This window comes from Geospiza fortis, unplaced genomic scaffold (assembly GCF_000277835.1).
Source record: "Geospiza fortis unplaced genomic scaffold, GeoFor_1.0 scaffold396, whole genome shotgun sequence".
Taxonomy (NCBI): Eukaryota; Metazoa; Chordata; class Aves; order Passeriformes; family Thraupidae; genus Geospiza; species Geospiza fortis.
Window position 1 is genome coordinate 2,116,328 of NW_005054345.1, and position 8,175 is coordinate 2,124,502.

Here is an 8,175-nt window from a genome sequence, read left to right on the forward strand (position 1 = left end):
CCCCAAAACCTGACATGGAGCATGTCCCACACCAGGCCTTGCTAAGGGGCTGAGGAAGAGGAGGGTGAGACAGGACAGGCAACAGAGCTGAGGATGACAACAGCCCAAGTCATTCTCACTGAATCCTCTCCTTGTCCACTCCCATCATACAGAACTCACAAGGTTTTGGCAAAGTTGAAATAATTTTTAATGAACAGTAATAGCAAACATGAATTAGTCTAATAAGGCAAGATTATACACATAGAGTCATTCATACTTGTCACAGAGAATACAATGCACACACTCTCCTCTTAGTCTCTATCCATGCCATTTTCCCCACCGTTTTTCTGCAAGCTGAATGGAAGTTTCCTTCTGGGACTAGCAGTCCTCAGCAAACTCTGGGTAATAAATAATAATAAATGAATTGCAAAAGCCCCGGAGCAGCCTGTTTAGTCATCTCATAAAGTGTTACCAACACTTTCACAGTGTTGGACAGGCCTTAGTCATTCCCCCATTCCTGTAAAAGACATGGTTTTCTCATCAATAACCCTCTGCAAGAGGACTGGAAAGGAATTGCTATGAACAGAGCAAGGCGCTCCTCCCTGCCTTCTCCCACTGCAGGACAGCACCTAAAGGCTGTTCTGCACTTCTGCCATTTCTCCTGTTGATTTTAACTGTAGGACAAAATTTAACTAACCATTTCTCATTATCAGTCTGCTCCCACATCAGCAAAAGTAGCTGGAGCTCTGTCTTTGGTTACAGAACAGCATGAGGAGATGTTGTGTATGAGCTGGTGAGGCACTACAATTTGCTTTAAAAAGGAGCAAAAGCTTTTTTCCTTTTATGAAAAACAAAGGGGATATCATAATGACAAGGTAAAAAATAAAGCAAGCAGTAACCCTCAAGAGTTTAAGTTTCCAGGTGCTTTGAAGATAAGTTTCTAAACTGCTTTTTGAATTTTAGAGGTTGAGTCACATGATTGTGCTGTATCTGACCAGAAGTGTTAATCAGAAAGACCAGTAACAGCCTATCACAATGGCAGTAAGTACATAAATATTATTTGACATACTTTTTCAATAACCTTATATGTGCCTTTTAACAAGCCTCCATAACACAGAGAACATATGAGCCCTGCTAGTATATACTGAACAGCAAGGTAGTTAAGAATATATTGCATTTATAAACTATGCACAACTTTATGAGTCTCTAGCTATAATTTCATCATAGCACAGTAATTGGAAAGTCTGCATAATTCTGGAAGGATATGTGTTTTAGTTAAAAGAACACTATTATTGCTAATTGGATACCAAGCTTACATTGTAAATCAGAGCAAAGTATGGGCTCCTAATTACAAACTTTTTTGAAACAAGCACTGTATGTCTTTACATTATTTTTGGCTAACAAGTGACTTAAATAATCTTAGTGTTACAAAGTCCATAAATCTTTTCTTTAGCTGTGGCTGATGAAACATTACAGGATAAGAATGTGTGTTCCCAAGGTAAATATCTGGCTTGGCAGCCTCATCTCCTACAGTGAATCAAGGTAAAGGAGTATGTAAGTGACTAGCACTGGCACAGCCCCAAGCAGAAAAGGTAAGAAGTAAAAAGCTGGAATTAACTTATGTAGCATGTTGCAGCTTAACACATTTTAAACAGGCTGGGATCACTCTCTGGCATCTGGAGCTAAAAACTTACAGCCGTGTTCTTATGTGGAATGAACTTGTGTATTAGAGTTTTACAACACCAGCAACAAGCTTTTATGAACTTGTTAAGGTCCTGAATCCAGAGCTGTTATGCAAAGCTCTTTTTAAAATTATTTTTTCCAAACAGCTTTTCCTCCGCACGCCTTGATCCGCTCTCGGCGCACCTGTGGCAGCAGAGACAGCCCTTGCTGCTGAGTGACAGACACCTCAGGAAGAAATATGGGACATGATGCTCTGGGAGTTCTGCTGGGCTGACAGAGTTCCTAAAGCCTCTTCCTGTGAGAATCCAGGAGAGAAGAAAACACTGAAGAGAAGCCATGATGTGCAGGGGGCAGGCCCTACACCCCAAGCCTGTAGCCAAAGTGCACAGAAGATGGTTCATTATTCAGATAATGATCTGAACACACTGGTTTGTTTAGCATGGCCCTAAAGATCTGCTGTCCATGTCAGTTATAGACAGAGTGAAAAGCCTTCTGCATTAAAAGGCATGAGAAGGACGCAACTTAAAAAACTGGACCTCTTGGAACATGGAATGTGGCCTAGGAAGATGAACAATTCCAAGTCTGATGTCTACCTTTCATTCTCTCCCCACTGAAATGAAAATTCATGGCTATTTTCAAAGTCTATTATGAAGATATTAATGTACTACAAATCTCTGGAAATAATTTTGATTTTTCCTTTTGATTCTCTACCTGTTTATTAAAGAAAAATGTAATGTAGACTTAGGCATGGTGATGCTGTTCAAATGTCAGCCTGCACAGAATCAAGACAGAGGCCATGTGTTCCAGATTTAAAAGCTGTATTCACTTTGTGATACACCATTCAGCAAGGACATGCTGTCAGATGAGCCTCCTAATCTGTTCAGCATGTTTCCACCTCTTCTTCTTCAGGGAACGGTTGTGGCACATCTCACCAGGCTACTAAGTAATGGTGTCTTTACAGCCAGCTGGAAATGAAGAGGTCTTTAATAGTCCCAGATAACCTATGGATCTCATCTAGGCTGAAAAAGTCCCCAGGGTCTTGGAGTTCAGCAGCTCTGCAGGGTGTCTGTATTTAACCTTTCATCCTGGCCAGGTTATTAAATTGAGTTCAGTGAACTTGATTCCAGAAGAAAAAACAGAAGCAGCATGCTTGCACTGTTACAGATGAATAAGTATGGCTAAGTCCTGTTTTATGACCACCGTAATTCCTTTTCCATAAATTCCCTAACCTCAAATCACAACTGTGAATGCCTCTGACAAACAAGACTTGTCTGCATGGAAGCAGAACATTGCAGGCTCCACTTGGCTTGTTCCTATTTGTTAATGCAGGACCTGAAAATTATTTCTGTCACAAATTCAACCACAATCTTCTCTGTCCAGGGTTAACCTAGGCTCAGTCTTGCAGTGTAGATGACCCAAAATGTGTGACTGGAAGCACAGTGCTACAGGTACACTGGCCATGGGAGCTGGCTTGGAGCCTTCTCACCACCACCACACCATAGCACAGCTTTACTCAAAAACCTGCATGTCTAGGATGGATGGTCAGACATGAAAGACAGACAAAGTCACACTGCACTGCCAGAAAGAGAGACTTCAAATTAGTTTCTCTGTGTTGATTTGATCACCTTGTTCAGACTCAAGCCTTTAATACCTAGAATCAGCCTTTTAGGACACTCCTGATAACTGAAGATAGCATGACAATATTTCTACTGGAACAACTGGATTAAGTACTACAGTGTGGGAAAAGGTCCTTTGTGAAGCTTTTCCTCAGTGTCAGGTTGGCAGGTGTTTCTCATTGACCAGAAGAACTGGGAATTATTCTGGAACAGGAAACAAGTCCTTTGAGACAAGAAGAAAATGTCAACTGGAAAGTTTTAGCAGGAAAGGTACAGCAAGCCTTAGACTGAATCATTAGAGTGTGATTATAAAAGAAGAGAAAAGAGGGACAAAGTCAGATGTGGACATCTAGAACAGACAGCAGGACATGACTCATTGTCTTCTGGACAACTTTACTCTTAATCAGAGTCTCCAAAGAGAATTCACCAACTCAAGTAAGAACACATTCCCATGAAGCTGAGCACAACATGTGCTCTTCATAACCTACAGAAACCCAGGAAGGAGCGGGCACAATGGAACAAGGGGCAAGCACACAAGCTCAAACCTCACTGGAAGGCAATCTGTGTCCACCTCACATCCATGTGCCACCTCATGGAAATGCTCTCTGAGAAGTTCTCAACTCAGCAGCAGAGGGCAGATTTACCGTACCTGGCAAATACCTTTCTCCACAGAATTTGTTGTATTAATCAGACAGCCACAGACTGCACCTTCCAGCCTCCACGGCAATGAATATTTTGAAACTTGCAGGTAACTTCATTTTATGTTTTTATTTTTTTCTGGTATTCTGAAAAAAATTATGTTTTTGTTTAAGTCTGCTTGAAGTGATTTCAACTGAAACTAGACCAAATTCTTCACCTAAATTGTAATTTAAACACCTTTAGAAGTAGTCTGTTTTTATAGATGCTCAGCACTTTGAACCTCTGAAAAAAAACCTGAGGTATTCTTCATCAGACACCACTTCTCTCTTTAATCAAACTGTGTATTTCTGCCAACTTGGAATACTTTCTTTTCAAGTAAAAATCTGCCCTCTCTATCCTTTGTGGGGACACTTGGTTCAGTCACTGGCTGTTTCTTAACAGTTTTTTGGAGGCACAAATATTAAAATGTCCCTGTTGAAATAAACATGTTCCTTTTCTTACAGACCACCTGAGCACAGCAAGCGAGGCCAACCTCCCATCAAATAATGGGAAGAATTGCTTCAAGACTGGGTCAGGTGAAGCGGGGGAGCAGCCCTGCATGTGACAGAGCAGAGAAGCAGCAGGAACACAGCTGAGTCTCTGCTTTGTGCAGAATATCCTGAGAGCTGACCACTAACTCTGCTTTCCAAACAAAGTGAAACACTTTGCCAAGAGGGGTTGAAAGCCAGCTATTAGATCTGCCATGTGCATGTTGTATGTGCATGTTGTAGGCTATGCCCAAGTAACACATGACATTCCCATTAGCTTTTGTTAACTTCTGCATCAGAGCAAGCCAAAATCTTAAGAATATTAACCTTTGTTCCTTCTAAGTGTTCCTTAATTTTTATTAGAACAATTTTGAGGGTAGTTTTGCAAGCTTTTTTTCCTCCTTTGGATGGATACAAAAATTTCTCTGATGAAAGCTTCAGGCTTTTTTAATTAAAACCAAAACAAAATAAAAAAGCCAACAAACCCCAACCCTGTAACATTATTTTCCTTAAAGAAACTGCCAAAACTCTAGGAATCAAATTACAGAACAGAAGAAGATGTCACAATTCCAGCTTTGCTCTACCTATCCAGGGAACCTGAAAGCCTCTCTGAGGTGATGAGTTGATGGGAAACAGCACAATTCTGCACTGAGAACGGAATTTCTACTTGTATTTAATGAACTTGGTGAAAGTGAAGCTTATGAGCATATGTAATGGATTTCTGTGTTCTTAAAAGATGGAAAATAATTCTTTTTGCCTACTGATGAATAAACTCCTATGCACAAACCAACAGCCACCTCAGAAAGAAAAATTCTGGGGCTTTCCATCCATGGTCTCTAGAGTATTGAGGTAAACTCTGCAAGACTGCCAAAAAACACCATTACAAAAAGCTGATAACTAGTGGACATACATTTGCTATCCAAGAGTCTGCAATCCTATTCAACCATTTTTTTAGAAATCCATAAACAAAACTACTTCAGGGTAACAGGGCCTGATTTTGGCCTTCTTCACTCATGATACTGTTTCTGCTTTCTTAATTGACAGATATCCTTCATGCATAAGCATTGTTTAAATGGCCATTGACTTCAGGAAAATAAGTCTCTGTTACATTCAATAACTGCTAAACCCATTTATCCAACCAATAAATAATCCCTCACTCTCTCCTTCCTCCTCCTCAACTCCCAGATTATTACACTGCAACATCTTGGCTCTATGCCTATTTAATCTTGGCAATAATGATCAAAACCAGAGTGAATGCACAGATCTCAGTACCCTGATTAGGATCACCAGCCAACTAAACACAACACACAGACTTCATTAGAAAAAGAAGGTTCTGCCAGAGGTTGCCATATTCTATTGGAACTCTTACATTTTTTAGGATCTAATGTTATCATCAGAAGTTTAGATCCCACTGGACTTTGAATGGCAACATTTATTATGGTTTTTTTCCATTGATAGAGGCAAATGAGAAAGTGGGGCTTTTTTCCTTCATGCATTAACTTATGTCAGAATGATGATTCTAAAAAGCCATTAGTGAGCAGGAAACGCAGAGTGATTAGAGTACAATACCTTAAAACTGACAGGATTCTGTTCCTGCTCCAACAAATGAGAAATGCTGCTAAGGCTTCACAGTCACATCTATCAAGAAACAGGACAGTCCCAATACAATGTCTGGGTGATGTCTCTTTGGTGCTTTTTGTGGTGGCACTTAAGAGTGCACTCACAGAGGACATGACTCAATGGCTTTCTGTGACAGTGGCCAAACATCTACTGATCAAAACTGTACAGCCTAAAGGTTTCATTTGCCATGTTGCAAATAACCAGGACCCAGGTGTCCAGTCCAGCTTACCTTGGCAAGGAGAAGATGGCAAACTGATTTATGCAATCCAACTACCACCACCACCAAGTCTTGCCCTCTGATGTGCGACAATAGTTAACATTTAAACAGCAATCCTCAGTGCTTGCTCCCAAATCAGGGGATAGACAAAAGATTCACTGTAGTTATGTTGCTTACATCTTAAGGTAATCTATCTCTCAGTATGTGTGGGAAAGCCAGGAATTAATTGGGTTCCAGTGCACACTGACTGGGTGATTACTCTGCAGATGGGGATTTTGTTGGCTGGCAGGGACTTTTCTTCCATTGATGATGTGCTGCTACATAAAAAATATAAAGCCTGAGAGGTTATATGCAGTTGTTAAAAGTGGAAAACACAGAGATATATTTTAAAATAATGCTTTGCCACAGTCTTGCCTTCAGTAGATTTAAAACAGCTTAGAACCCTCCTCTCTTTTGCAGGGTCAGTGTCAGCAGGACTCAGGGTGCTGACAGAAATACCAAACTGCCAGCCTTGGCTGTAGATGGCTTGGGATACCTCAGTTTGTGCTGACATGTCTCTTGATTCGTGGCCACTCTACAGAAAGAATAATTTATTTTATCAATAGGTTACCTTAATGAAAGCAACCTGGCTTTCCTGAAATGCTTAGGTGTGCAAGAGAGACAGACTTCTCTACACACAAAGAAAATTCCAAGTAAAATGACCAAGGATTTCTGGTTACAAAGATATTAAGTTCCTACTCGTTCTTACTAAAGTTGGCAGCTAAGTAAGGGGGAGACTGAAGAAAAGGCATCAGTAGATGACTATCTCTTCCCAGACACTAGAGAATCCTCTCAGTCCTAAGACAACCAAAGGAAAATGGGCTGTATTAGCTCTGCTGTCCATAGATTTGTTTTTAGGTAAACCAATGTATCTCCTCTACAGATACTAAAGAATCCCTTGGTGTAAAAACGTCTGTGGGATGGGATGATGCTGAACCAAATGTTTCTGTCTGCTGCCTCTGCCCATAGAAGAAATTAACTCCCTTTGTCCAGGGGACACCGCAGGGAAGGGGGCTGGGACGGAACTGGGGGAGGGAGGGATTTGCCTGTGCGCATGGGTTAAAAGACATTTAATGAATCACAGAAAATAATAGCTTTACACAGCAAAAGCATTCCCTCTCCCTGCTTCTCTCCCTCTGCTTTTCCACATAAATTATGTGAACATATCATCAAAACATGATGATTTTTATTTTCATAAATAGGGCCATATGTCAGTTAAAATAGAAAATGTGTGCTGAACTGTGATGTGGGTTACATGATACACTTTAATTGGATGTCACTTTAATGTAAACAGCTTTACATAAAACTCAGCCTAGAAGAAACTTTTTTAAATTGTCAAATATTAGTTGCTAAACCAATGTGATGCTGCATGTGTCTTTTGCATTGTTTAGTCAATCAAAGGATACCAGGCACAAAGGCTGCATTCTGATCCCACTTGTACCAAAGCAGCCACAGAGACCTTGCTATGGTATTTAGAATATAGAGTCAGGAACAAAATACTTTTTTTGCATAAACATTTTTGCCAAAATTTTCCATATAAGAGGATTATGTTTTTTATTGCAAATGTCATTTGTTCATCTTAACATTTAACAAGTGCAGTAAACTTGTGATCAAGTCTGTAGGCCAACATCCCTTTTTGCAGTGGGAACAATTTTATTCTGAAAAAAATCCCTAAAAACCCAAACCAAGTACTATATACACACTTACAGAGGCAAAACAGCCAACTTTCCCTCATCCAACACACAACTGCAGCTACCCACATGGAAACAACCTCCATAAACAGCATACTACCATAATAATGAACAGCTGAAAATGACAGGATTAAACAAAATTTTAAAATGCTGCTTTGGAATGC

At 40.2% G+C, this 8,175-nt stretch overlaps 1 protein-coding gene across 1 annotated transcript in view; it reads right to left on the reverse strand.

The window, feature by feature from the left end:
- The window catches only part of GLIS1 (GLIS family zinc finger 1), a 177,796-nt gene that overhangs the window by 60,382 nt on the left and 109,239 nt on the right, over positions 1 to 8,175 (reverse strand). The window lies entirely within an intron of this gene.